This window comes from Onychomys torridus, chromosome 4 (assembly GCF_903995425.1).
Source record: "Onychomys torridus chromosome 4, mOncTor1.1, whole genome shotgun sequence".
Classification (NCBI taxonomy): domain Eukaryota; kingdom Metazoa; phylum Chordata; class Mammalia; order Rodentia; family Cricetidae; genus Onychomys; species Onychomys torridus.
This window is the reverse complement of record NC_050446.1, coordinates 67576659-67601905: the sequence shown is the minus strand read 5'-3', so window position 1 is coordinate 67601905 and position 25247 is coordinate 67576659. Positions and strand designations below refer to the sequence as shown.

General features: G+C 41.1%; 1 protein-coding gene across 13 annotated transcripts in view; it reads left to right on the top strand.

The window, feature by feature from the left end:
• Phf21a (PHD finger protein 21A) overlaps positions 1–25247 on the top strand; it is a 184680-nt gene that overhangs the window by 48516 nt on the left and 110917 nt on the right. The gene's annotated exons all lie outside the window — the stretch shown is intronic.

Below are 25247 nucleotides of genomic sequence, written 5' to 3'. Positions count from 1 at the left end.
GTCAGATTTGAGCTGACATTTAACTTATTAGGTGGTTTTCCATGTAGGTCTCCTGTTGTCAGTGTTGTCAGACTTTTTTGCTGATGTTCATCGGATGCTGCCCTACTATTTGAAAACTCTTTGATGGAATTTGTTGGAGTCACTCCATGAAGGGCAAGAAAGGCCATCTTGTGTTTTGTACAAGGACTTCTGCAAAGTGCTCTCTGGTTTCCCTGCCACCAGGTGGAGCGTGGCAGTCTCTGGTGCTCTAGGTACATGCCTGTGGTAATCTGAATCATCCCCTTTTCTTCTTTGCTCACTCTTCTCCCTCTAGTTAAAAGAGCAGTTTCTGTCCTGGAGTAAAGAGCAAAGAGCTGTGAATTGGTTGACAGTTCAGTGTTAGTGAAATCTTACTAAAGAGTTTCGTCAAAACGGTCTTCAGTAACTGAGTTTTATGTTGTTGTCTAAATAATAGCAACAAATAATTTTTTTCCTGCTGACTTCTGATCATGTTTTTCATTTCATTGAAGGGAGAAATAAACTTTGAGAACCACAGATAGTTAATCTCCTAAGCTGGTGAACCACTGGTTTTGATTGCTCTTTCTTTGGTGCTTTCCAATCTTGTCCCTCCAGACAGGCGGTGTTTTAGAGTCAAACTGGGAGGTGATGGGCTGCAGAGGAAGAGAAAAACTTGTCAGAGAAAATGTAAACAGGACTTGTTAGAGTGTGACTGGCTTCTCTAAAGTGAAGTATGTTGGTGACAGTGTCTGCCTTTAGAGCTCTGTTTAGTTCTGCGTCTTCTGATAGTTGCAGGGCTCCTTTGACAAGATGCCAATGAGTGAGTCACTTTTGCTGAAAGTTTCACGTATTCTAGCAGAGAGAAGTTGAAAATGATTAGTGGAATGGGGGTGGGAAATGCTTTTACAAAGTTAAAAGAACTCAAGGCTGCATTTCAGGGAAATGGGACAATCAAAGAAAAAAAATTTTTTTTATAAGACAAAAAAAATTTTTTTTATAAGATTTATTTATTATGTACACAGAAGAGGGCACCAGATCTCATTACAGATGGTTGTGAGCCACCATGTGGTTGCTGGGAATTGAACTCAGGACCTCTGGAAGAGCAGTTGGTGCTCTCAACCTCTGAGCCATCTCTCCAGCCCAAAGAAAAAATTACATTTATTTGAAAATTTTGTTTGTGACAACTAGTGTGAAGGTTTGTATCTTAGTCACTGTTCTATTGCCATGAAGAGACACTATGACCAAGGCAACTTTTTTTTTTTTTTTTTCCTCAAGACAGGGTTTCTCTATGTAGCCCTGGCTGTCATGGAACTCACTCTGTAGACCAGGCTGGCCTCGAACTCACAGAGATCTGCCTTAATCCCCCCTGAGTGCTGGGATTAAAGGCATGCACCACCACTGCCTGGCTACCGAGGCAGCTCTAACAAAGGGAAACATTTAATTGGATTTTGCTCAGAATTTCAGCAGCTCAGTCCATTCTCACCATGTCAGGGAATGTGGTGTTTGAATAGTAGCTGAGAGGTGCATCAGATTCACAGGCAAAGCCTGGGATATGGGAAGACGGGGTGGGAGTGGGGGTGCAGCAGAGAAACAGGGGGAAGGAGGGAAGGAAGAAGGGGAGAGACTGGGCCTGATGGGCTTTTGAAATCTCAAAACCTGCCCGCAGTGACACACTTCCTTCAACAAGGCTATACCTCCATATCCTTCTAATCCTTTCAAAGAGTTCCACTCCCTGCTGACTAAGCATCCAAATATATGAGCCTGTAGAGGCCATTCTTACTCACATCACCTCAGTTTGGTTTATTCTTGACTTCTTATTCTTGACTGACCTCACTTAGAGAATTACAGTTGTCTATTCATCACTGACAGAAACATCAGAAAGACCTTAGGCTGAAATGCAGTCTTTCAGTTTTTGTATTTGCTTAACTATAAAAGAGCCTTCTAGATAGACTAGGACAGGACAGTATTTAAAGATGGAACAGCTGCTGGGCGGTGGTGGTGGTGCACGCCTTTAATCCCAGAAACTCCAGAGGCAAAGGCAGGCGGATCTCTGTGAGTTCAAGGCCAGCCTGGGCTACCAAGTGAGTTCCAGGAAAGGCGCAAAGCTACACAGAGAAACTCTGTCTCGAAAAACCAAAAAAAAAAGGAGGAAAGGAACAGCTGTCAAGTGTGAGCGCTGACTCCTCCTCAGCATTCCAACAGGAAATCTTGCTGTTGTTTGTCAGACTGAAATCTAAAAGAGTTTGATTTTGTAACGAATTTCTGGTGCTACCTGTTTTTCCTTGTCAAAGACTACTGAGACCTTGGCAAAACTCTTTCTTTCATTTTAGTAGCTAAAATCTGAGTTATCTTACTCATGTGACTAATACTTTAGCTTAACAGTATGTTTTTGTTGTGAGAAAAAGTTAAATACAGAAAAGTCTGAAGAATAATGTCATAGTTACAGTTAAAGACTTAATCCTTGTTTTTTTTTTGTTTGTTTGTTTTGTTTGTTTGTTTGTTTGTTTTTTTGAGACAGGGTTTTTCTGTGTAGCCCCAGAACTCACTCTGTGGCCCAGGCTGGCCTTGAACTCACAGACATCCACCTGACTCTGCCTTCCAAGTGCTGGGATTAAATGTGTACACAGCCATTGCCCAGGTCTCGATATATTCTTATATATATATGTATCTATTTGTAAAGTTAATTGTACAAGTAAAATATAAACATTTTCTTATTTTTCTTTATTAAAGAAATATAACATTGCAGATAGTAATCAATTCTTACGTAGACTTACTAGGTTCTTATTCACTAATACAACTTCAGTCGTTGCATCCTCTGTGGCTAAAATCCAATGAATTTCCTTGAATGCTTGTTTGGAAATTTCTAGTGCTTTCAAACTGTAGCTCGAGATTCCTGAATAGAAATTCCAGGGTGGATTTAGAAGGCAGCTTTACCTACAGGGATTCAATTTGTCTCTGACAGTTAACTCAGAACATTCCTAGATTCAGTTGGCTAAGTAAATTATATGCTATGTAGCCAATTAAAATCATGGTTTAGTGATGTAGAATAGCTTCTGCTAAGAGTCATTTATGACTTAATGTACATTACATGTGTGTTGGAATACAAATGTGTGTGAAGGCAGTATCAGTAGAAAATGTTGGGAGGTGGTGATTTTACATATAGTTGTGTAGCTGGAGTTTTCCACAGTCCTGCTCAGGCCCCACAGTCCCACAGCCCACTTATAAAATAATCTCTCAGAAGCTCATATTAATTAAAATTGCTCAGCCATTAGCTCAGGGTAACTATTGACTAGCTCTTACTTCTCAAATTAACCCAATTCTATTAATCTATGAGTTGCCATGTGGCTTGTGGCTATCTGGTACTTTTACATCTCACTTCCTCTGTGTCTGGCTGGCAACACCTGACTCAGCCTTCCTGTTCCCAGAATTCTCCTCTCTGCTTGTCCCACCTGTACTTCCTGCCTGGCAACTGGCCAATCAGCATTATGTTGATCAATCAATCTATCAGTCAGTCAGAGCAACACATTCATAACATCCCCAGCATAGTTGTTTTTCCCCCTTATTCTCCTGTGTGTGTTTAAAAAAATCTGCATAATACATATGTTTCCTTTTAAGATGGGGGAAAAAAAGCAAGAAACATTATTTTAAAAAAAAATTTTTTTTTGACAGCATTTTTGGTCTGTCCCTGGAATAGTTAGCATTTGAAAACTGTGTGACATTCTCTTCATGATAAATGATCCACTCTAATCAGAGAATTCAACTATTTTGAACCATAGTGAGGCTAACATGTGGAAGCAGTTATTCATTTCCTTAACAGGATTCATTCTCGTTTTGCACTCCCCTCCATTTATATCTGGCAGGCAATATGTGGTCCGTGGTAGAATAGAGAGATTCTGATTCTGGAGCCCAAATGCTCAGGTGCTTTACTATTATTCTGTTTTAATTCTAATTTCTTGCAGAAACAATCTTCTTCCTCTTCCTCCTCCTCTTCTTCCTCCTCCTTCTCTCTCTCTTTTTTTTTTTTCTCTTGAGAGTTCTGGGGATGGAACCCAGGGCTCTGTGCGTGTTAAGCAAGTGCACTATTATAACTGTACTACTCCTCTAGCCTAACAGGCAGTCTTAACACTCCAAAGTGCGTCTCTTGTCCTGGGAGGATTTAGGCCAAAGTTGATGTTCATTCAAGTTGGCTTTCCCTGCCTCAGTTTGCCAGCCTACCTCTCTGGCTTTCCCTCACTGCTGAAAGTTGTTACTTGCTCTGAGGAGCCAACCCTGAAGCCCCTTTCTCCACTCATAATCTCATTGAAGCCTCTATTTTTTCTCTATGGTTAATGCCATTTACAATCAGGTTTGTCTGTGAATGGCTGAACCCCCCCTTCCCCCGCCCACATAAAGATGTCTTGAACAGGCATACTTCTACTTCTCTGTCATCCAAAAGCTCTGTAGTGGACTAGGTTGGAAAGAGTGTCTACACAGTGTCAGCAACCCAGGCACCTCCAGTTCTGTTGCTCTGCCATTCTCAGCATGAAGCTTCACATCAGAGTCCAAAATAGCAACTCCATCTGGTGAGAAGGGGGAGATCAACAGAGAGGGAGCCCTTTATTTTTAAGGATGTTTACTGGGAGCTTTATGTACCTTTCCAGTTAAATCTCCTTGATTTGAACTTATTTACATGGCTTTACTAGTTGCAGGGAAGACTGGGAAGTGTAGTTTCTTTCCGGAGGCTGTGGCCAGATAAATTTAGGCACTGCATACTACAGCTAAGTACAGTTGCTACCACCGTAGCACATCACTAATTATGATCACATATTGACTTATAATTACTATTTTTGTTTTTGTTTGGTTTTTCGAGACAGGGTTTCTCTGTGTAGTTTTGGTGCCTGTCCTGACTCTGCCTCCAGTGCTGGAATTAAAGGTGTGTGCCTCCACCGCCTGGCCCATAATTACTTTTTTTGTTTGTTTGTTTGTTTTCAAAACAGGGTTTCTCTGTGTAGCTTTGTGCCTTTCCTGGAACTCGCTTTGTAGACCAGGCTAGTCTCGAACTCACAGAGATCCGCCTGCCTCTGCCTCCCAAGTGCTGGGATTACATACTTATTTATTTATTTATTTATTTGTTTGTTTGTTTGTTTGTTTGTTTGTTTGTTTTTGAGCTGATGATCAAACCCCAGGCCTTGCACTTGCTAGGCAAGCACTCTACCACTGAGCTAAATCCCCAACCCCCATAATTACTATTTTTAAAACATCTTACTAAATCGTTTCAAGAAAACAGAGTCCTGATAGTGGGAGTGAGGGTGTTTCTGATTCTTTTGCCTGCTCTTGGGACCCTTTTTCTCCTACTGTGTTGTTTCACCCAGCCTTGATGTGAGGGTTTGTGCCTGGTTTTATTGTGTCTTATTGTGCTGTGTTCTGTTGATGTTCCAGGGAGGCTTGCTCTTTTCTGGGGGGAGATAGAGGGCTTGGGTCTTGGGGAAAGGAGAAATGGGAGGGCCTGGGAGGAATGGAGAGGGGGAAGCTGTGGTTGGGATATATTGTATAAGAGAAAAATAAATAGAAATTTTAATAAAAGAAGACAGGGAATTTTTTTCATTTTCTTCTTTATCCCTAGTATAATATTTCCCATAATATTTATCATCTTTATTTATTTGGAGAGAGGTACACCCATGCCATTGTGTGTATGTAGAGGTTAGAGGACACCTTGCAGGAGTGGTTTTTTTACTACTTTGTGAGTTCCAGGGATCGAACTCAGGTTGTCACCCTTGGCTGTAGGTGCCTCTACCCTCTGAGCCATCTCATTGGTCCTTTTATAATATTTGATAGCGAATAATATGTACCACAGAAAAATATTTTGTATTTCTTTAACAAATTTTGTCTGTCTGATCTTCTCAACTTACAGTTCATTTTTTTTTTTTTTTTAATCTTTAAAGAGCACTGTATCTTACTTTTTAGATTTAATGTATTGGGAACATTTTCTTGATCTTTGAGTATTCTTTTTGTTTGTTCACTTTGGAGACAGGGTTTCACTACATTGTCCTGTAGGCTGGCTGGGAATTCACTGTGTAGACCATGCTGGCCTCGAGCTCAGCTTCGCCTGCCTTTGCCTCCTGGATGCTGGAATTAAAGGTGTGTGCCATCACTCCTGTCTTTGATTGTTCTTTTAAAACATGATTTTTCACAGCTTCAAGCATTTGTCTGACTATGCATAATTTAAGAATGTTTCCCTCAGGGGCTCGAGAGGTGGCTCAGCGGTTAAGAGCACTGGCTGCTCTTCCAGAGGGTCTGGCTTCAATTCCCAGCACCTACATGGCAGCTCACAACTGTCTGTAACTCCAGCTCCAGAGGACCCTCACACAGACACACATGCAGACAAAACACCAATGCACATAAAATAAAAGTAAATAAATTTAAAAAAAAAAAAAAGAGGGCTGGAGAGATGGCTCAGTGGTTAAGAACACTGGCTGTTTTTCCAGAGGTCCTGAGTTCAATTCCCAGCAACCACATGGTGGCTCCCAACCATCTGTAATGAGATCTGGTGCCCTCTTCTGGCATGCAGTCAGAACACTGTATACATAATAAATAAATCTTTAAAAAAGAAAAGAAAAGAATGTTTCCCCTGTTGATGATAGTTATTTTTCCTATTATGAGTATTTTTATGATTAAACCCTTTCTTATTATATAAATCTCTTGTTGCTCTGATTGCCTTAGATAAATTCTTTTTTTGTTTTGTTTTGTTTTTTTGTTTTTCGAGACAGGGTTTCTCTGTGTAGCTTTGCACCTTTTCCTGGAACTCACAGAGATCCGCCTGGCTCTGCCTCCCAAGTGCTGGGATTAAAGGCATGCACCACCACCGTCCGGCAAGATAAACTCTTGATGTGTACTGGATGTATTGATCAGCTCTTATAACAGTTCTAGATAACAAACTAGTTTTACTGAGTGACTTACAACGATATATTTATTTTCACACTAGATCTACAGGTCACTTAGAGTTTTCTTGATCCAGGCTGGCTTTGGTCAGACAGATCTGCTACTGTTTTTGGGTTGGCTGGGCCTGCCTCTATGATTGTAGGTATGCTTATATTTACCTTAATGTATTTATTCTGAGACCTAGCATGAAGTATTCCTAGGCATACTTATTTCATGGTTTATCACCAGAGCACAAGGCCAAGCTACCAAATTTCATGCTGAGATTCTGTTAGCATCAGACTGATACCATCTTATTAGTCAATGTGGCCAGGCCTCGCAAAGTTGTATGATAAAAGATGTGGATGTAAATTTTAAAACATAACTAAAAATAATCCACAACTATATTTGGTTAAAGGCTAATAAGAAAACTTTTGTCACACTAATAACAAGCTAGTCATGAGGTGCATGCCTATAATGCAGCACCAGGAGGTTTAGGATTTCCTCAAGTTCCAGGCCAGCCTGGGCTACATAGTGAGTTCCAGGTGAGCCTGGGCTGAAAACAAGTGGGACGAGAGATAGTGGAGCATGTTTTCTTTCATATGCAGGCTCTACACACATGGGAAGGGCCTGATTGGATGGAGGAGAGGAAGGACGAAAGCAAGTAGTGGGGGGTGGATATGATCACGGTGTAATGATATATTTTTGTATGAAAATGTTAGCTCATTGAGTGCTAACTAGAGCTATTGATAAACAAAACATAATTTTTAAAAAGCTTTTTACTATATACTCCCAAATAACCTCCAGAAAAAGCTTTCTCAGAAGAACAGCACATAATAGCCCTGCTTCTCTCCAGAAGGAGCTGGGGCAAGGGGGAGATGACATAGTGCTCTGTGTGTTGTGCAGATCATTGGTGTGCAGTCCACGTTGGTATGCAGTCCATGCTGGTTGTGTGCAGTCCATGCTGGTGTGCAGTCCATGCTGGTGTGCAGTCCATGTTGGTTGTGTGCAGTCCATGCTGGTGTGCAGTCCACGTTGGTGTTCAGTCCATGTTGGTTGTGTGCAGTCCACGTTGGTGTGCAGTCCACGTTGGTGTGCAGTCCACGTTGGTGTGCAGTCCACATTGGTATGCAGTCCATGCTGGTTGTGTGCAGTCCATGCTGGTGTACAGTCCACGTTGGTGTGCAATCCATGCTGGTTGTGTGCAGTCCATGTTGGTTGTGTGCAGTCCATGCTGGTGTGCAGTCCACGTTGGATGCAGTCCACGTTGGTGTTCAGTCCACGTTGGTGTGCAGTCCATGTTGGTGTGCAGTCCATGCTGGTGTTCAGTCCATGTTGGTGTTCAGTCCACGTTGGTGTGTAGTCCACATTGGTATGCAGTCCATACTGGTGTGCAGTCCATGCTGGTGTACAGTCCACGTTGGTGTGCAATCCATGCTGGTTGTGTGCAGTCCATGTTGGTTGTGTGCAGTCCATGCTGGTGTGCAGTCCATGCTGGTGTGCAGTCCACGTTGGATGCAGTCCACGTTGGTGTGCAGTCCATGCTGGTGTGCAGTCTATGTTGGTGTGCAGTCCTTGCTGGTGTTCAGTCCATGCTGGTGTTCAGTCCACGTTGGTGTGCAGTCCATGCTGGTGTTCAGTCCATGCTGGTGTTCAGTCCACGTTGGTGTGCAGTCCACATTGGTGTGCAGTCCCTACTGGTGTGCAGTCCATGCTGGTGTGCAGTCCATGTTGGTGTGCAGTCCATGTTGGTGTGCAGTCCATGCTGGTGTTCAGTCCATGCTGGTGTGCAGTCCACGTTGGTGTGTAGTCCACATTGGTGTGCAGTCCATACTGGTGTGCAGTCCATGCTGGTGTACAGTCCACGTTGGTGTGCAATCCATGCTGGTTGTGTGCAGTCTATGTTGGTGTGCAGTCCTTGCTGGTGTTCAGTCCATGCTGGTGTTCAGTCCACGTTGGTGTGCAGTCCATGCTGGTGTTCAGTCCATGCTGGTGTTCAGTCCATGTTGGTGTGCAGTCCACATTGGTGTGCAGTCCATACTGGTGTGCAGTCCATGCTGGTGTGCAGTCCATGTTGGTGTGCAGTCCATGTTGGTGTGCAGTCCATGCTGGTGTTCAGTCCATGCTGGTGTGCAGTCCACGTTGGTGTGTAGTCCACATTGGTGTGCAGTCCATACTGGTGTGCAGTCCATGTTGGTGTGTGATCCACGTTGGTGTGCAGTCCACGTTGGTGTGCAGTCCACGTTGGTGTGCAGTCCATGCTTATCCGAGTTGGACTTTTCAGAGAACTTGCTGTTTGCCACTCAAGGAATCTCAGATATTTGCTGTTCAATCTTAGTTTTTGTTTTCCTTTCATATTTCCTTTTTCCTTATTCTTTCTGGAAAGATAACATCCTTTGTTGTCCGTGATCTTCTCCTGTTTGCCCCCCCCCCCCTTTATACAGATTGTTTAGCACCACAGATGAGGTACTCTCCTAGGTTTAACAGATCGTTGCCATGTATAGAACATTCTCAGTTGATCATTTTAGTACAATTGGTTCTGAAGTCTTTGGAAAGTCTGTGTCTGCTCTAACTAGGTATATTTCCTATGCATGCAACAAGGCAGCTGTGCTGCTGTACGCCTTTAATCCCAACATTTGGGAGGCAGATCTCTGTGAGTTCAGGGCCAGCATGAACTTAGTAAATTCCAGGCCAGGCAGGCTACACTGTGAGACCCTGTCTCAAAAAAAAAAAAAAAAAAAAAAATCCTGTGCATAGAACAACAATAACATCATCATCATCATTTATTTATTTTTTGTTTTTTCCAGACCAGGTTTCTCTGTGTAGTTTTGGTGCCTCACTCTGTAGACCAGGCTGGCCTTGAACTCACAGAGATCCGCCTGGCTCTGCCTCCCGAGTGCTGAGATTAAAGGCACGCACCACCACCACCCGGCAAGAACAACATAATTTAAGCTAAGTCACTTGTGTTACTTGGCTTCATGCTACTGTAGCGAAGTACCCAGGGTAGTTAATAATAGGTTCAGAGTCCAGGAACATACGGCTCCGTGATCTGACGCTCTAGTGAGGGTGGCACATCATAGCAGGAGCACAAGCCCTAACAGACTTCTCATTTCACAAGAAAGAGAGAAACAGAGAGAGAATGAGACTGGGTCTTCGTGGCAGTACCTCCAGCAAGGCCCTACCTTCTGAAGACCCAGATTGTTTCCCAGTCGGGCTACCCACCCTGAGGACCAGGCCTGCGCCTGAGCCATTCAGAGACACTTTGAGTTTTCATGCCGTGGATGACAGTAGGTGCCTTGAACAGTGGTGAGGGATAAGAATAGGGTCCCTAGGAGTTCTTTTCTGGTCCTGACTTTCTAATGGGTTAGTTGTTAAGGTTTCATATTTAAATCATTTAGTACATCTACTTCCTTATTTATGGAAGAATTGTACAACAGTGCCTTTAGCTGTTAATGAACATGTGTCTGTTGAGTGTGTCCAGTCTGGGGAATGTGAATTCCGTTCAGAAGGGAATTGCTGCATTTAGGTACGTCACTTTTCTATGTAACTCCATCATCCTGTATGTAAAACACTGATTTCTAAGGAGCTAGAGCATTGACATTTAACGCAGGTGTGAGTGCATCATTGTAATACACACCCTGAGACATTGACTTTGCAGCTTAGCCTTCACTATGTAGTTCACCAGACTAGAATCCACAGCAATGTACGCTTTGTTCAGTTTTAGATAGTAAATTACTTGGTAGGATTTTACCTATTATATGTTCTTGGCAATAGGACATTAAGCACAATAGTTAATGTTTCTTTTAGTTCTTATTGATTTGGGGTTGGGTTAATTGGTTACTGTGCTCTAATTTTGGTAACCTGATACTTGACTATCTCTAGTTTCAACCAGTACCCATAGAATGTTCCTTGGTCCACAGTTTAGCTAGTGTGATCGGCTAATATTCTTAGCACAGTTTAGAAGTGTTATTTCCTTAGAGATGCTTTTATTTATCCTATCTTCTTATTTATCCAAAGCGTACACATCCCGATAGTCACTCTAGTTCATGTTGCTTGTGTCATATTTGTGTGAAACTACTTGACCATTTGTTTGATGAATTTGCTGTCACTCGTATACTTAGGACATCAACACCTTCTCCTTTGCATCTAATATAGCAAATACAGTATTTCAGATTTCTGGGGATTTTTTTATTTTTTTATTTTTTATTTTTTTTGAGACCAGGTTTCTCTATGTAGTTTTACACCTTTCCTAGAACTCACTCTGTAGCCCAGGCTGGCCTTGAACTCACAGAGATTCTCCTGCCTCTGCCTCCTGATTGCTAGGATTAAAGGCATGTACTATCACAGCCCAGCCACTTCTGGGGAAATCTTATGGCTTATCTTGGACAGGAGGGAGGAAGGATTTGAACACTAGCAATAAATGTGAAGGTTTTAAGACCAAGGTTTCAAGTGAGTGACATGATGTAGTTCACAGTACTACATTTTCTAACCTATCTTTTATTTTTATTCTTGTAGTATAGTTGTCTGTTGCCAATATTTTGTACTTGCCTGGTTAAATATTTGAAGATGTCTTTCAGAGAGGGAAGCTTGGTGGAGTAACATTGCTGTGTCATTGCAGGATGCTCACTGTAGTACCATGGAGTAAAGCAAGGCAGTCAGCGGCTGAACACTGTCCTCTGTAGCAGCAGTGTTGTTGGAGGGGCTGGGGGATATAGAACTGTCCTCTTAAGAGTTCGTTCTAATCATTTAGTTTCAGTGCTGGCAAGTGGAATAAGTTCAACCTAAAATTCCTAGCTCTCACGTGAGGTGTGCTACATGTTGACTCAGGTGACTAGACTCTATAGTGTGTTCTTTGTTTCTTTGCTGGCCTCCTCCTTAGCTTAGAGCAGTCACTTTGAGCCAGTGAGAACCAAGGCAAGGCCTCTTTTGGTGGAGCTGTTTTCAGTCTTCATGGACTCTTGGTATTTCAAATGGTTAAGGTCTCTAGCTATTGAACAGCGCTATTCTGAGTTGTGCTTGATAGGTGGTGTAGATGGCAGGTGCTTTACAGGAGTCAGTGTGCCTCTCACTCCACCTTTCAATTACATTAGGAACTTGATTTGTGCCTCTGATTCTCCCCGCTTATTTCATTTTTCCTAGGAGCTGTACTTTTTTTTTTTTTTTTTAACAGATCTTATGTGACTTTCCTTTCCACTATAACACACACACAAAGAGCCTCAAACTCTTAGTTAGCCAACTCTGACCTTGAACTTCTGATTCTCCATGCCTCGGCTTGCCAAGCACTGCAATTACAGGCATGTACCACCACTCCAGGCTAATCTACTTCCTGAAACTATAATTCCAGGCATCTGACACATCAATTTATTCTACATGCATTTTTTGAGAATGTACTATGGTGGGAGGAATGGTGGTGCCCAGGAGGGTACAGAGAATGACAATTTTTGCATCACTTCCACAAGTCTGGTCCCTGTAAGGCACTGGTGTTCATGAGTACAGACACTTCAGCAGTTTGTTCTCTCTTCTTTTCTTGCATCCTTCTCTTTCATCCACACCCTATAAATCCTCAGAGTCAATCTTTCCTCCAAAGGTTCTTCTTAAACCTCATGTTCTTGTAACTGGATTTTTTCTTTCTTTTGGCCTGGCACATTCCTACTAAGTTTTTGAAGACCCGTTTGACTACATTCCTCTAGGAAGCTTTCCGTGGCTTCTCTCCACCCTCCTCCAGGTATAGTACACATAACCTCCTGGTTTGTCACTGTAGTACTTATTAGTAACCATTGAATTGTTGTATAATCATTTGTAAGGTCCTGTAGGGCAAGAACTGTTGTTTTACTAACATCTGTACTCATAAATTCTAGCATGGTATGCAAAAACAAGGTATGTTTCAATATATTAACTTGTTAAACATCTAGGAGGGTAATGAGGTAGCCAAGGATGTCCATATCAAGGAGGTTCACCATTAAAAGATTCCCATTCAGATAGCCCCAGTCCTTCCTTTTTGTTGAGAGATATTGTTTTAAGATTTCTTTTTATTGTTTTCTTTTCTTTTTTTTTTGTCTTCTTTTCTGTGTCTCTCTCTCTTTCTCTCTCTTTTTTTTTCAAAACAGGGTTTTTCTGTGTAACAGCTCTAGCTGTCCTAGAACTCACTTTGTAGCCCAGGCTGGCCTTGAAATCATAAGAGAACCCCTGCCTTGCCTCCCGAGTGCTGGAGTTAAAGGAGTGGCACTGTACTCAGCTATTTTATGCATTATGAATGTTTTGCCTGCATGTATGTCTTTGTAACACATACATGTTTGGTGCCTTCCAACGTCAGAAGAGGGTTGGATATCCTGGGACTGGAGTTATAAGTGGTCGTGAGTCATTTTTTGAGTGCTGGAGTTGGACCCTGGCATCTAGAACAGCCAGTGCTAGTAACCCCTGAGCCATCTTTGTAGCCCCTGGCGAGATTTTAATACTTAAAACTGCATTACAGTTTTCAGGATGTTCAGAGTAGCTTCACATCAGTTTCATAAAAAACAAACTTTTATGAGCAAAGTTGTGAAAGTAATAAATGAGTCTGAGGTCAACTGTCTTGGAATCTGCCTCCAGTGTTGTCACATGACTTCCCTCTGAAAGCTTTCATCCTCTACCCCATGCCCACTTCTCTACTGCAACCATTCACATTTGGTCCTCCAGGCCTATCAAACACTTAATTTCTTGGTTATACTCTCCTATGTCTTCAACCTAGGGTATGTTTTTCTACCCACCTTCCTTAGTGTAAGCCTAAGGGGACTGTCTTTGTAGCAGCACTTACAGGACAGTGTGGCACAGGAACAGCCAAGGGAGACACTTTGCAAACAACTGTGGATAAAAACAGCCTGCTTTAGCATGTGATGTGTAAGTGTTAGCTCTGTAGGCATGCTATGGAAGTATGCTTTAACTGAATGGAAAGATAGGTGAAAAGTGCAAAAAAAAAAAAAAAAACATTTTAAAACATGAACGGTATATGTAGTTCCTTTTTAAAAATATAAAATATAAGAAAATCATTTGGCAATTAGGTATCTGTACTGGCCTGCCCGTAGGGTCCTGACAGGATATATCCTCAGCTGTAGCCACTAAGAGCACCCCCTGTGCACATTTGCTATGTTCTTATGAAAGGCCTACCTCTCCTCTCCTTCGCTCTCATCCCCAGGGACTGGTCTCTGCCCCCTTTGCTGCCTCTTCTTTCCCTCCCATCAATAAACCTTCCACGTGGGGAAAGAGACAGAGAAAGGAAAAGAAAGTCATTTATACTTGAAAGCATATAAGAACACATTCAGGTTACCTAGAATTACTGGACACTGGTATTCTCAGTGCTCTAAGAAGTGAGAGTCAAGAGGGTGAGCACAGAAACTTAATCATATATGTTATTTTGTTGTTGGAATTTATCTATCTATTTATTTATTTATTTTGCCGGAGCTGAGGACTGAACCCAGGGCCTTGCGCTTGCTAGGCAAACGCTCTACCACTGAGCTAAATCCCCAATCCCTGGAATTTATTTTTGTAAGGAATACATGTTACATTGTTTGTTGTTATTGTTAATCTGTTTGTTTGTTTGTTCTTGAGACAGGTATATAGCTGGGCTGTCCTAGAACTTGATATGTAGGCCACACTGATCTCACAGAGATCTGCCTGCCTTTGCCTCCTGAGTGCTGGGATTATAGATATGTCCTATTACACCCACCTTAGGCCAGGTTTTTAAAATCCATTGATAATTCAAATACAGAAAACCACACATTTAGATGTATTTATGTGTCTTGGCCGATGACTCAGATTTGTTTTTATAGATTGAAACACGACTAGTGTCCTTATCAATAATCAGAACATTAGCATCACCACAGCAACATTGTTGTGCCTCCTTCACTTCACCTCTTCCCTCCCCAGAGAGTCTTTTAACAGTAGAGATTAATTTGGGGACCTGGGTCTATGCTTTCCTGTCTGATGTATTCTTTTTAACACTATTTATAAGATTACATCTATTTCTTTTGACATTTAAAACTTTTGAAATAATTATAGATTCATAGAAAGCTACCTTTTGAAATTTTAAATCACTAAAAAATTGTTTGTTGTTCTTGATATAGTGAAGTGCTTTCTTTCTTTTTTGTAAACTAACATTCTTTATCTGTGGCTTGTGAATAACTCTTACCATATACCTTTAACCACTTGCTTCTCAGTCTCCTAAAGCCTGAGTTCTCTGACGTGCTTTTTTGTCTGCAACATGGACATTGTAGTTTCCTTTCATTTCAGGTGCTGTCCCCTGGTAGGTAAAGGAAGTCCATCTGAAAGTCACTGATGCAAGTGGGCTCACTACTTCTGTCCTGAAAACTTGCTTGGGTCACTTAGCTCATGAGCTCCACAGCACCAGGACCCAGGAATGTTCTGACTGTCTTTTTGGCTACTCATAGCCTGTGACATACTACTTCCTGTCACAGAATGGCTGTTAAAGCTCAGTCTTTGCATCTTTACACAACAACATTCTGGGCAAGAAAAGGCCTAACTGTCTTTTCCAAAGAGCAAGGAAAACTTTAATTAGAGGCTTGTCATTAGAATTATCATTGGTCACACTTCTGCCTCATGCCAACAGTTAGCTCCTAAAAGGAAGAGTCCAAGACTGATTTATGCCCTCAAGCTGGAATTCACCTCTCAATTGTTTGGAGGCCGGATAGGCAAACAGGATTGTTTTTTTGTTAGGAAGCAGAGGGATAGGGAATAATAAAAGCCCAAAAGCTATCAACATCGTCTACCTTTTCATTCATGTAAATTAGATCTAGTATATAAATGAAGACGTGAGCTCACATACTATAGTATCAGTAGTCATTTGTGCTCCTCACTGGCTTTGTGGATTATTTTCGAAGTCTACCTTTGCAACCCCAGCTAGCAATCTGCTTTTAAAGCAAAGCCATTTTACTATTGCTAAAATAAACATTATTAGAAAGTTGGCCTTTTACAGAAAATGATGTAACTTATTTCAAACGTGGATTACAGATATTTTAAAGTAGTTTGTAAACCACCACACCACCATCATCCTATGCTATTGAAGCAAAGTCTTTTGCTTACTGATGTCACCACAGTGGCATTTCAGGAATGCCACTGCTTAGCAAAACCCATAGAATATACTAAATACAATACTAAATGACAGGCCAAGTCATACGTCTGTTTATTTCTTTTCCTGGCAAATTAAAGTGAAATAAAGAGACAGGAAGTAGTTTCCTCTTTAGTAAGTACCCTCTCATGGTTCTTGGTTGGTTGAAGGGCTGCTTTGCAAAATTACTTTTTCAGAAGGTGTCTGCAAAGGTGATTTGCTCCTGTGTCAGGGAGCAGACAGAGGTTGAGTCACAGGGTTTGGGCAGCCTTTGTCACATCAACTCTGTCTGCAGGTGACAGTGTTGATTAGTTTTCCTCAGGTACAACCCCAACAGTCCTTTGCTCTGAAAAAATAAAGCTCCAGAACTTTTCAGCTGATGTGTCTGTCACCTTTCCTCTGTCCCGTCTTTGTTACTTTCTAATAGAATCTCTTTTGCCCTTTTGCCGTAACAAACTGTGCAGTTTTGACCACAGATGTTAAAGGTAGAGATCCGTCGCTGACCTCACCTTATCTAGTGCTCATGTCTTCTGTTACTGGGCAGGTGAGAAGCCTTTTCCCTCCAGAACAGAGGAGCCCCTTTCAAAGTTGTCTTGTTTGAGAATTCAGTGAAGCTGGCTAATGATTTTAACTAGTAAAATTTGAAATATTCTTTTCTGAGCATGTGACTTCATTTATGTTAGTATAGAAGTTTGTCATAAATTCAAACAATTTTACATAAGATTTTGAGCTAATCCACAATTACCTTTAATTGAGAGTGGGATAATAGTTTACCGTTTTTTTTTTTTTTTAATTACCACTTAGCAACTCATCTTTTCCATGGAATTTGACTTAAAAAATTTTGTAGTGCTGGGTTGGAAAGATAGCTTGGTGTTTAAGAGCATTGGCTGCTTTTCCAGAGGACTCAGATTCAGTTCCCAACACCCACATGGCAGCTTATACCATTTATAACTCGAGTTTTAGGGATCTGATGCCCTCTTCTGGCCTCCACAGGCACAGAACATATATGGTGCATAGACATAACATGCAGGCAAAATACTCAGACACATAAAATAAGAATAATATAAAAAAAAAATCTGTAATGAGTTGTGTATTGGTGGCTCACTGTGTGTAATCCCAGTACTTGGGATGTTGAAGTAGGAGGATACAGCATTTATAAAGAAACTTACTACATAGTAAGACTCCATCTCAAAAAATAATCTCCTACAAAAATTAAGTGAACTCTCTCACACCTAAAACCTCCAAATCAAGTCCATGAAAAAAGTCATGGTTACCACAGTTGGTTAAAACCTGTTTATGCACCTCTGTCTAAAACCCTTGGAGAACACACCCTTTTCTCACTGCATTTGCTTGTCCTGTGGATCTGAGCTCTTCAGATGAAGTGGTGTCTACTGCTCATCAGGGGTGCTTTCCCATGCCTCAGCACTGCTAGCAGATACAATCAGATGTGACTTTTCAAATGGCTTAGTAACCCTTGTAACTTACTTTCTCTAAATTGTACTTGGCTAATTATCATTTTTAGGTATAAACCCCTCCTAACTGTTATTTTAGAGTATCCTTCCAAAGAAAAATTAATTAGTTCTCCAAAGACTAGTGATTCTCTAGAGCAGCTAAAGATCTGCTCCTGGGCCAGTCTGGCCTACTGCATGATTTTGTAAATGAAGTTATTGGAATCCAGTTATTCTCTTTTACTCATGTATTGTCTAAGGCTGCTTTCTTGTATTCCAGTAGTGGAATAATCTCAACAAAGAAACTTATAAAAAGCTTTTTGCTAGTTACTGGCTGGTTGTTTATGGAAAATTTGCTGACCTTACTCTAGAGGTCTAGAGAAACAATCAGAACCATACTTAACTCTGGAATATTGGCATGCTTTAACAGTGTGGGCAGGGGGCTAACCTGGGCTACATGGGCTCTGTCTCAATAAAAGCAAAAGCAAGCAAACAAGGAATAAAGGAACAGTCTAGGAGAGGAATTAGTGCCTCACTGAAAACAGGCTTATACTGAAGACCAAGAAATGCCCTTATACACAGGACAGTCCCTCACTTTTCAGGTCATTTTTCACATTGCATAATTCTTTTGGCCACTTTATTTTACACCCCACCTTATAGCTGTATTAAGATACAATTACTCTACAGTAAGCTGCACCCCGTAAGTCTGCAGTCCTAAAATGTTGACAGTGTGACATCACTACAACAGTCAAGTTAAGGAGCCTATCTACCACCTCTGGACATTTTCTTCTGTCCCCATTCCTTGGAGAGCCTACTCTTCTTCCCCTCAGCCAAACACTAGTCTACTTCTTGTTGTTGTATGTTTCCTTACAGATTGTAGGGGTTTAGCAGATAGGTTTGTACAGTGTATATTTTGTATTGATTCTGATTTTTCTTTAGCTGTTACAAATAAGCTTCTATGGTCATTCATAAGTGTCTGTGTGAAGGAGGGCTTTCATTTCTTGGATCAATATCTCAGGATGTCCGCGGTAGTACGGTAGCTATATTTCCTATTTTAAAAAAGATTCATTTATTATTATTTTATGTGTACGAGTGTTTTCTCTGCATTGTGTCTCTGTTCCATTGTTATGTCACAGCACTTTCCCTGAGGAGACACGACACACATGTCTGCTCACTCAAGATAGGGATCCAAGGACAGACCAAAGTACAGATGCCACAAAAGTCCAGTTTGGTGAAGCAGTGAGTTTTATTGGATTTACTTCCAGGAATATGGGTGCGAGATTAATGGCAGGAACAGAAATGATTCAAAGACAGCTGCTTTACCAAAGCCCACCCCAGCATGGGTGACGATTTACAAAGCTGGAAACATGGAGCTCACTGCAAAAGCCTGTAGGCAGCTTAACAGGTTGGAGAGTGTCCTTTCCAGAGTGACTCTGTTCTAAACCTCTTGAAGATAGCTTGGCTGGTTTCTGCTTCTTCCAGGCAGTTGGTCTGGTCTCAGAGTCTTCTTTGCAGCATTTCTCTTCTCAGAGTCTTTGCAGCTCAGCTTGTCTGAGAGTCTTCTTTGCAGCTCAGCTTTGCTTTGTTTGAGAGGGACTCTCAGATTTTATTATATTACTCTGGCAGGGAGGGGCCCAGTGAATCTGGTCAGTTTCAGGGACTTCCCAAAGTTCTTTTGTTGCCTTCCTGCTTAAGGAGCTTCCCTACAAAATGGAATGTTTCAATCTCAGAGGAAGCTGTTACACAACAACTGTGTGCGTGGTTGGTGTGCTAGGAGCCAAAAGAAGGTATTGGAGCTAGAAGAGGGTGTTCAAGTCCTTTGAACTGGATGGAGTTATAGATGGTTGTGATCCACTAAGTATGTGCTGAGAACCAAATCTTGTTCTCCAGATGAGGAGCCATTGCTCTTAACCACTGAGCCATCTCTCCAGCACATTTTTAACTTTCTAATAAATGCCAAAATGTGGCTTGTCATTTTGAATTTCCACCAGCAAGCATAGGAGAAAGTTAGTCATTATGCATCTGTACCACTTCATTCTTAAATTTTAATATACTATCCAGGTATCACCATTAACATTAACCTGAAAATCAGGACACCTGGAGATTTGGAAGGAATATTGCAAAAGAACTCTAAGCTTAGATCCTTGTATTAGCAAGAGAAGATGCTGTACCTGTGAAACATGTACAGGATGCTGGGAATAGTGGACCAATGAAAAAGTAAACTTTTAGTTCACAGAAAGTTTGGAAAAGGAATTAGAGCCATCTTCTAATAAATAAATGGAAGAGACTTTGATCAGCAAAGGAGAGAATGTTTACGTGGATCAACTTACAAGGCTGTGTGTTTGAACTAATAGAAATTTTGAAACTACTGAACAAAGAAAATGGAGAAGAGAAAATCATTCCATGACTAACATAAGGAATTCACCACCACTGAAGGGCATATAATAACTTATTAATATATTTAACTTAGTGCCTAATACTATGAATAGAAAAAAGCACCCCTCCTATACCAGGGTGGATCATTGTAAAACAATAAAAACAGGAATAAAATACCTAAGCTTCCTTAGAGGAAGAGGAATACAAAATCATTTGCAAATGGGAGATTGGTTCAAGATCTATCAAACCACTTAGCAACCCAGGAAGGTTTTTAAAGTTCTGTAAATCAGTGATTCCCAATGTAGAATTCTGTGTTAAAACCATCTCTTGATCATGTCTGGGAGAAGAAGAAAGACAGTTTTAGAAGTGGAAGGTCATAAAATGTAACGCTCACATATCAGCTTTGAGAATATTTTTCATCAAAATAAGAAATTAAACCCAGAAGGTGAAGATAGGAATCTAGAAAATTCAGTACAAAAAGGAAGACAAAAAATATGTTTGATGGAAGATAAATCTTGAAGAGTCTTGTATAAAAGTATTAGAGAGGCTAAGCAGGCAGGCCATAGGGTGTGTGTCCTAAGCCATTATTTGACTTTTTATAGCTTCTTTGGGGAGCATGGGGAATAATGAAGATGGGAATAGAGAAAACAGGCAAATGATGAAATGAGGCAAGTTTTAGCTCCAGGAGTAACAACATGTGCAAGAAGGTATGTATAATTGTAGGGTAGTAGTTACCTCACCAATCACTGTTAACTAAATAGTTCTGTTATTATAAACATTCAGAACTAACTCAGTAGAAATTACAGTCAGTCTGATGGGCCTGGGTAGGAGGAATAGTAAAGTTCAGTTATCTGTGGTAGGAATTCAGTGCAGTGATTCAAATAACGTACACACTCTGTAATATATATGAATGTAATGAGATAGTAAATATCTGAAGGAAGTTCTAAGAAGAGTTTAAAGCTGTTTGCTGAAACAATAAAGGTATGAAAAGAGTTGGTACAAGCATTTGTAGTTTTTTTAATTATTAAAATTTTTTATGTTATATGTATGGGCACTTTGTCTGCATGCGTGTATGTGTACCACATGTATGCCCAGTGCCCTCAAAGGCCATAAGAGGGCACTGGATTCCCTGGAAACTCAAGTTATAGACATTTGTGAGCTGCCATGTGGGTGCAGGAAATCAAACCTGGGTCTCTTCAAGAGTAACCAGTGCTCTTAACCACTAAACTCTATGTATTTTTTAAAACAAAGTCTAGACCATCCTTAGATAGGTTGCTTAGGCCGGCAACTGCCCTGAACTGTTACTTTAGTTAATTTTTCATCGCTGGGACCAAAATACTTCAGAAAAGGAAGGTTTATTTTGGTTATGGTGTCAGAGTCCATGTGCTTGGGAGTCCATGTGCTTGGACAAAACGTCACTGCCACTGGAGCCTGTGTCAGAGGAGCTTCTTTACCCCATGATAGACAGGACATTCAAGTAGGGGCCAGTGAAAGATATGGACATATCCCCAGTAACTGTTTACTCTGCAGAATCCCAATATGCAGTTGTGTTATGAATCCAGCAAGGAATTATTTCATGGATTAACTTAGAGCCATTGTGATCTAATTGTCTATGGAAGTGCCATCACAGGCATATCCAAAGCTGTGTGTTACTTATCTTCCACGTACCCATTGACCCAGACAAGGTGACTAGTCCTGAAGTCTCCCACCTGTCACCAGGCTATTTTAGGGCTTCTTAGGGATCTTTCCATCTTTGAGGAGAAGCTTCATGTCGACTACGTTTGGCTAAGGTATTAGGAGTTTACAGGTTAAAAAACGAAGGCGTATACATTAGTTTTTTTTTTTTTTTTTCTTGGTGCAGAATATAATCTAGGTCACAGCAACAATGAAAACAGTGCTACACCTGAGCCTTTCCCCATTGGATAGTTACCCTTTACCCTTAAACTGATACCCAGAAAATGTAAACCTCATGAGGTCTGGGATTTTGTCTGTTTTGTTTATTGATGGACTAGTACTCAGCATTTGCTGAATAAGTGGCTATTCCTTGAGTTGTATCAACCTCATTACATGTATACTGAGAGGTTTTCCTGAGCTCATCAGGGAAATGGGTATGTAAACAATTACAGTAAGTCCAAAATCAGATTCTTCTTGTATGGTGCTCAGAAAGGGGAGCTTGTCCTGACTGAGAGATATCAGTAAAGTGCTACCAACAGAGCTGATGACTGAGCTAAGTCTTAGAACTCAACAGGCCTTTCCCACCAGGATGGGTATTAAATGTGGGTTGTGTTTGTTTTGAAGCCTGCATCTATCATTTGTCCTATTGCTGTAATTAACTATTACTAACCCTGCAGATTTAGGAAGATTCCCAAGAAAACAACATCTAGGCTTTGGAATTGATGTTTCAAAGTACATTAACTTCCTATATAAAAGTGTTATAATGAGCCATATTATTTTATACAATTAATATATACTAATTCTTTTCTGTTTATTTTATGTGTTTGGGTATTTTGTCTTCATGTATGTCTGTGTTCCATGTACATGTCTGTTGCTCACAGAGGCCAGAAGAAGGTACAGAATCCCACAGTTATGAGCTGTGGGTGCTAGGAATCTAATTCAGGTCCTATGGAAGACCAGCGTAAGACCAGTTAAGTGCTTTTAGCCACTGAACCATCTCTCTAACCTATGCGCTAATGTTTTTTTTTAAGTTCTCACCATACTTTAAAACTTAAAAATGGAAATGGTAAAGAATGGTACTGCCACAGCTACAGCTTATAAGAAACATTCTGCCCTCTTACCTATAACACTCTATAAACAAAAGGCCTGGTCCTGTACTATAAGAACCAAATAAAATGAAGTGCTGGGATGTGTGTCAATTTTTGATGATTTGTTGATGTATGTGGCTTTTTTCTCGTCTACCATCTACTAATCCTACTGGTTAAGAGAGCCTCTACTGTAATATGACAAGTTACTACTAGAGCAAGATGTGATCTTTCAACATTCATCACCCACAGGTGTTTATGGGGTGCGTTCTATGGTGCACAGCTTCAGAACACAGCTGATAATGGCTTCTTTTCTTGAGGAGCTTATCAGCTGATGGCGTTTCTGAAAGTACCAAGACTTAAATCATAATGATTATCTTAACAGTTGTAGAATAGTTACCAAAATAAAATCTCATCTTTGTAATGAGGGCCAAAGCCATAGTTACCTGTAGACTGTTGTTTCTTAACCCCAGCTTAAACCTTGAGTAAACTGAAAAGATTTTGAAAAATGTTGCATCTAGGCCTGTGTTGAATCAGAGTCTCTGAGAGGGGGCTCAGGAATACAGGCATGTGTGTAGGTTAACTGAAGTTAAAATAGTTGATAATGCCCAAACTACATCTAATAATTTCACATTGATTTGACATTGCTTTTTTTTCTTCCTGAATCTTCTAGGGACCAGTCTGTATATGTGTGAAATTGTCAGTTAATGATTGGAATCTTGCTAGAGAACAAACTTTACATATTATAAAATTCAGGGATTAGTATGATATTAATACTTTGGTTTTCAGCTTTTCCTTTGAGGAAAAAAGTTTCAGAGGTAAGTTGACTTATAGGTAGACATTTGAAACTTTAACCCATGTGTTTTAGCTTTCAGAAATGCTGTATGGCTCAGAAGCTTTATTGAAGGCACACAGGCATACACTGTATTATTTTCTTTAAACATTTAGCTTATATGAAATACTGACTGAGGTTCTTTTTTTTTTAAAAAAATCAAGAATAACATGTAGTTATTATATGTGGTGAGCAAGATATTGACAACATCTTGAAATAAAATCTCAATCTCTTGCCTCATTTTTAATTTTTTGAGATGGTGTCTCATGCATCACAGGCTGTCTGTGACTTGCAGCAATCCTTAGTTTCCTGAGTCCAGATGTGCACCACTACACCTTGCAAAGTAAGAACTCTTAAGATGAGTCCCTCTGCTGTTGGTCTCGAGTCCTTGGAGTTGCAAGTGTGGCACGTGGATAGCTTTTCTTCCTCGTTCCTGTGAAGCACTGGTGCACATGTATGTGTTTGGCATACATGCACTACTCAAAAGACTGCAGGTTAGTCTCTCTTTTTAGACATCTATTTTCCTTTGTACTGATACTTTACAGAGCAAGTACATGTAGAGGAGGTTATGGTACTGGTGTCTGTGGAGAGAGATGATCTAGTGTTCCATCAAGCCAAGTTCCAGAAAACACATGTTATCTAATTATGAATTTGGGATTGGAGAGGCAATCTAAATAGTTCACTTCTGCCCTTCAGATAACACCCTTTTGAAACAGGGCACACTGTCCAGACCGTGAAGTTTCACCTTGTATAGCGCTGGCTTCCTTTTGCTCTTGGTTTGTGCTGTGTGAGAAGTTGCCCTGCTCACACCCCCACCCCCAGTACGTTGGTATGCACATGAGCAATCTTCCTGCTTCTTGAAGGTAGGATTGCTCAATTCCCTTTCTGTGATCCTGTTGCTTACCCCTTAAGGTGAGTGTGGTGAGACTGCCTGGGCAAGCATCCCCAGGAAGATGGAGGGAAGAGAGAAGGGAGACACTTGTTAGTCTGTGAGGCTTGAGCTGCTTTGATAAGATTCCAGAGTTCCACCAAGGCAAATGACGAGAAGCCAGTGGACAACAGAGTTACCTCATGGGTACTAGAAGGATAGCCCATTAGTATCTTACTCCTTCTCGCCCTCCCTTCTGTTTTGTTGAACTAGAAATGCCTTCTATATAGTGCTTAGCAGTTTGAGAAGTTTGTAAAGTAAACAGATATACCCTCTGCCCAGAGTTTAGGAACCAGAGGCAGCAAGGTTGAGTTGTTTGGCTGATGTATTATTGAGGATTTTCTGGCTTTTAGTAGTAGAAACTCAGGTAAACATTGTTGAAGCAAAAGAAATTAATTAGCTTATGTAGCTAGCAAGTTTGAGGATGTGGCAGTGTGTCTTGGGTGTGGGTGAACTGGAGAGTTTTCTTCCCTGGCATCATTGTGCACAGACTAGCTTTTACTGACAGGTTGGCTTTGGCGGTTGCAGGCTTGCAAGTGCCCCGCCCCCATCCACACGTGCTGTCCCTAGGAGTGCCAGTCTAAGACATTGTCACCATTTTCAGGCCTGTTCTTGAGTAACATTTGTTCATTGTGGTCAGGGGAACACCGTCTCTTCATCAGCTATGCTCGCCTTGTGCCATCCCCCAAGCAGGGCTGGGATGTTGACTGTTGTGTTGATTATTATCAGGGGAGCCACTTGGGGGGCCACCTGTGTTCTGGAGTTGAGCTAGTAGATGGAGACACAGTGTGGGGAGTAGTCTTGATAGTCTTAGATTGTTTCTATGGCCCCAACATTGCATGAGACTCCTGACTGTTGAGCAGACGACTTTTCTTTTGTTGGCCCTCTCCAGCATGCTTTTCCCTCCTGTACG